Here is a 6000-nt window from a genome sequence, read left to right as displayed (position 1 = left end):
GTGCCTTTTCCCTCGGCCTCATCTTTCGCGCAGCCAAAGTTTCTTCCTTCTCCGCCGATATCCAATTTATACACTCCACTTTCTTCCTTCGCAATTTACTATTCTAATCTAGATTGTTAGTTGTACGAGTATGAATCACAATTTTTTAATAACATCGATTCGAGTCACGACGAAGAGCGAGATAGTTCTTACTCTTACTCTTAAATTACTAATAATTTATTCCACGAATGTATATTATCCTATACGTACGTATGTAAAAACCAGGGACGCAACTTTTGCAAACTTATCCAAAATTTGAGTTCGTTTTATACACGTAAGAGAAGGAAAATAGACACGATCGATCTGGAGAGAGACGCGTGATCGAGAGTCGTGACTCTGCGCGAAATAGAAAGCAATCCGGGGACTTGGGCAGCCCGCTTTGTTGAGCAAATAGACTCGTTTGTTGGTCCTCCACCGGTTACCTGCGCGTCGCATCAGGCCCCGGTAAAGGCGGCTGCGTGACAAGGGGATGAAATAATGGGGAGCGGAGACGTGGTCGTGCGCTCCGGAAAACTGATTTCCTGGACCGTGGAGAAACGGGCCACCGGCGGGGGGGACTGGAGGACTTGGAACACGCGGAACACGCCGTTGGAAGTCGGCCGTCACGGAGCTCAGCCGGCCGATCTTCCAAATCTACGCCCCACCATTCTAATCATGACGTAATGAGCGGCCGTGCTACCCTCCATTCGCCACGGTTGCTCCTTTCGCAGCTCGATCGTTAAAAATAGGATAGCACCGAGTTTCCAGACCCGACCGTCCAGTTAACTTGAAATTTTTGCCTATGGAGGTGAGGGAAAGAGCGAGAGGAAAGATGAAATATAACACTTTGTTTCCGTTCGAACCACTCTTTCTCTTTCGATTTATTCGTGGCGAGATCTTAGATTCCTCCCTGTAATGCAATTATGATTATCTACTTAATAAGAAATTTTGTTTTGGGCATTTTTGCCTGGGCATTTTTTTGAACGATTAAATGTGTACAAATTTCGCAGGTTCTAATAAAATTCATAAATTTCAATTATTATCTTAAATTCAATGTGAACAGGAATCGAAATGGAACGGGGAGGAAATATTTTGTTCATTTCTTTGATGTCGCAGATTCTAATAAAATTCATAAACTTCAATTATTATCTTATCAAATTCAATGTGAACAGGGGTCGAAATATGGGGAGAAAATATCGTGTTCATTTTTTTGAACGATTAAATATATACAAATTTCGCAGATTCTAAATAAAATTCGTAAACTTGAATCAAATCATCACGTTAAATTCAATGTGAACAAGGGACGATTATGAGGAGGAAATATTGTGTTCACGATGTTTCGGAACCCCGGTCAGTAAGTCAAGCGGATCATCTTGGCGGGGAAACGTCGAGCTAGATGCGGCGAGAAACGAGAAGTGTCAAAAATCGATGGAAATCCGTGGATCAGTGAACTTAAGCCAAGACCGCGAGAAAAAGAATGAAAGGCGAGAGCAAGAGATAAACCAGCTAATCTTCGACCGCTTCACAGGCCGAGGTTTTACACGGAGGATCATCCACGATCTTGAGGAACGGGTTGAAGTTTTAAAAAAGAGAAACCTGAAGGAACGGTCCTTGCGGATAAACGAAATTTCTCGAAAAAGTCAAGCGGAATCTGATGTCTCGTGACAACGAGAGTGCGTTTTTAAAGAGATTTGCTCAAAGTTAAAAAGTTAAGCTATATTATATACGATGTCTCTTCGATAATCTGTATAAATCTGTATAAACCTATCATTTTCTAAATAAGAGAAGTAACAAATTGAAAGAAGATCCTTATTTTTGATAAATAGTAAAAAAAAAAAATAAACAAATAATAAAATTCTTTTCAATTATAAAAAGAATCTCCAAAATAGTAAACAGAATTATTGATATGACACGTAAATAAATGTATTGAAAGAATATATCAAATCTTTTGACAATTCCTCAATTCCAACACATAGATTTTATTCCAAAATGGACGATGCGTATTCAAAAATTGGTGAAGATTTGTTCAAGTTTTTACTAAATATTGAAAAAAAAATAATTACAATTCTATTGAATTCTAATTCTACACAGATCCATTCCAAAATGACGGAGGATGTATGGTATTCAGAGATGAATTCCAGAATTTGAATCCATTTTTGATATTGAAAAAAAAAAAAAAAATAGAATTCTATTGAATTCTAATGCATAGATCCATTCCAAAATGGCGGACGATGGCATGGTATTCAGAGATTGGTGAATTGTAGGATTTGCAAGTTTGGGCCGACCCTTAATCGGGATTAGTTGGTCCCGAATGCTGACACGGAGTCGTCCAACCGAGTTATAAAAATAATATGGCGTCGATGGGAAAGAGGAATGCGTCGAATAGAAAACAGGGGTGGTCTGTTGTCCTCGGTTACTTCGCCTCGTCTTCTAAACGCGAAGCGACGTACGCTTTTGTGAGAATTAGAGAACTTTTATATTCGTTCTCAACCCGACTCGAGCGACAGAGCTAATTCATCGAACTCTCCCGCAAACGAGCCCCTTTCTCCATTTTCAAAAGAAATCTCGTAACCCTTTTGAAACTAATCCTATTATGCGTAAAGTCAGAATTTCCTTTTTTCGTTCTTCGATAGGCCATCAGATCGTGGCGTCCCACATGCACGATGCCTGCCCCGGCTACGCGTTATTAACGTTCCAACATTTTATTTCGGTTTATCAAAACGAGCAATGCTACTATTATTGGCCACAAACAGCACAATCATTCACTCGTCTACCTTCAGTTTAGTCTGTGGGCCACACTAGACACTTAGCCTTGATGAACTTTATTGACAGACAAAGCACTTAAAACGAATCTCGTTGAGGCTATAAAACGATTGATTCTAATGCAGCCAACCGGCTTGACGAAAGAAAGCCAATATTTGCACGCACAAAAGATGGATCATAGAATGTCGTCCGACTAAGTGATTCAATTCACTCAACGTCCGGCAACTTCATATTTGAAACACGTCTAAAATCTTTCTCCTCTATAAAATGTAAAACACGGAACGTGACGACATCTTAGATAACGTTTCAATATATAGATTTTCCGGCTGACCCATTGTTATCCATCCGATTATTCCATCCATGTTGCAGATCTCGATGTTGCAGAATTTCACCAGAAGATTGCCAGGTTACTCGTTTCTCAGGTAACTTCGTAAAAGACACGCTGCTCCTCTATTGCGGTCGTTCGTCGTATATTTATAGTGGATCCTTCGTGGTTTTCGTGCGGCTGCCAGCAATACGAGCCAATCCTGGAGAATGAAGTTTACGACGGTCATATTCCACGGTTTATGGGTGGAAAAAATTTATAAGCTCGTCCCAATCAGCACCTTCCCTACTTCGCAATACCTTCGTTGGGAAACATCTACGCGTTTTCCTCGTTCCTGTGCTCGCAAAGGATATTCTCAAACATTGTATTTTCGATAAGATTATTTCGAATCGAACGAAATAAGAAGGGAGAGTCAGATATTGGAAATCGTTCATTTTTCATTTTTGGAGCTTCGTAAAGAGATAGATGTAGGAAAAAAGAAACGGCAAACATAGGTGAAGAAGAAATACGTGAAAAAGGAATTGAAGGATATGCGATATTATAGAAAATATTGCGTGTTTCTTCTACTTATAAAGCAAGAATATGAATCCCGGATCACGGTCCTCGCTATAAGGTTTCGCCTTCCACTTCGTAGAGACATCGGTAATTGGCGTTTGGTTACATCAGTAAAGGATAGTATGACACATTTTTTCCTGAATTTATGACTATGTATATTACTTCGTTTCTGACCGGTATCAATATTTATAGCGTGCCATTAATTAAGGGGTGGATCGATTTGACACGGGGATCTTTCTTACGACCAATATTACGGGGCTGATAATATTTAATAATTTTTAGATACGCAGTAGTAGTATCACAAGTATTTTCATAAGTAATATTAAAATTATTTTTTTTTTTTTTTCTTTCAGAAGTTATAATACTTCTTATCGTACTTTTTATGTAGCGTGTGAATAATTGAATAAATGAAGTAAATTTACATACGCAAATATCCATGGTGGAACATAGACGTCCAATTTTGATCAGTCACAAACTGTTAAAAAAGAATTACTGCGTCTGAATATAGAAGGATTGAATTAATCCTGTTAGCGAAATCTTATTTAGGGTATTAGTTTATTCAACGTGGTAGGATTTTATTATCCATTGATAGCAAATTTATTACGGAGAATAAAAATTTCAAATTCATCCATTCGTTGCTTAGTCGAACGTTAAAAATTTGAATCGTTGTAAAATCCAAAATAATCGTGCATTCTATCGCGCATTCGTATACCAAAAAGACCAGACAACCTCGTAATTCGATATCACATGTACGAACCGGTAGATGATATCTCAGAAGATACAGTTCTGCTTTTCTTCATATTACGAATACAATGGATCTTTGTCTGTAATCCGAGCATTTCCTTAGACACGAGTTTTGGCAAAACATTATTTGAACGAATTCGATAACCTCCCTCTACTTATTTTCTATCGAACGAAATTTCTCCGATTTCAAATTGTTTGCCAAATATTCTTTTTATTAAATCATTTAATATAAACGAACGCTCGCCTTTTCGAATTTAATGAAACGTTCGGATCTGTTGTAAGATGTGACGAGGTACAAATTAGGGCAGACGAGTTGCAAAAGTGTTCGAACGGTTGCTTTCATTAGGGAATGGCCCCGAGAGACAGATTCGAAAAGTCGAAAAGGAGGGCACGACGTCGAAAGAATACACTTTCAGAGGCGTGAATACCGAGATGATTGGATAAAGAGGGAGTCCAACGTTTTTTCTATACGATTCTCAGCTTCTGAAGTTACCGGACAAACCGCCACAATGACCCACTCTGCGAACACATTGGTATACACGCGCGTCCTGCTGCGGATTTTACGAAAAGGAAACGTGGTCGCGCGTCTTTTTAGAACGGCCGCCTCTCTTTCAATGGGGAACGAATAACATTTTGAACAGGAACAGGACGACGACCGAAAATGGAGTCGTTCGATTCTTCGACAGTCGCGCGTGTACGGAATTCCTCTCTCTCTCTCTCTCTCTCGATCCTTTGAGGGACAGGAAGTGGCCGTCAAATAAAATGTTATTAAAGATAAAGATTCACGGTTGAAACGCGATTTTCATTTTTGGTCCGTTTTTAATTTTTTTTTTATTCATTACGAGCACTGTATAAACGATATTATTTTAAGATAGCCAATTACTTATCTATCTATCGAGAATATTCGATTTTCAAGTTGAAAATCAAGATAAGTATCGAAATCTTTTTGGAATGAAGGGATACTAAGATATCCTTCGATCGAGTATCCGGTAATTTGGCACCGAATTCTTTCGAGCATCGTTTAAGTATCGATTAGCCAACGATAAATAATCGATGGTTTTTCTTACGATGGGCAAACAACCAATTAGCCAGAAAAATTGCTTCCAAATTTCTTCCAAGCTTCCCTTTCTTTCTAATTGGCCCGAGTTATTTTTAAAGAACGAATAGAACGCTCGTTACCACGCGTTCTCGAACGAATTGGACGAATTTAGGATCGCGTTACAGGACAGGTTAAAGAAATTCGGAGGACACGATGACGGTATTCCAACGATAAAAAGATGCAAGCACGGTTGTTATTAAACGGAGAGGAACGACTCTCGGATCTCCCGCGGCGGGATTCTCGGTGCTGAGTAAACATCGAGTGGACGTCTAGTTAGTTTACACTTTGTTTTCGGAGATGTTAGCAAAACACGCGATCGCCTTTGAAGCACCGCGACCCACCAGTGTAAACTCTCTCTCACTCTCTCTCCCCGTCGAGAACATTTTTTTCGAGGGCATCGCCGTGTCCCGAGCATAACACGAGATCGCCCTTCCATCACGCTCTCCTCCTCCCCCTCCCCCTCACCCCCCTGATCCGTGCGCGCGAGATTCGACAG

The sequence above is a fragment of the Apis florea genome, unplaced genomic scaffold, assembly GCF_048593485.1.
Source record: "Apis florea isolate Af1SG1 unplaced genomic scaffold, ASM4859348v1 contig_2293_pilon, whole genome shotgun sequence".
NCBI classification, from domain to species: Eukaryota; Metazoa; Arthropoda; class Insecta; order Hymenoptera; family Apidae; genus Apis; species Apis florea.
This window is presented reverse-complemented; position numbering follows the sequence as displayed.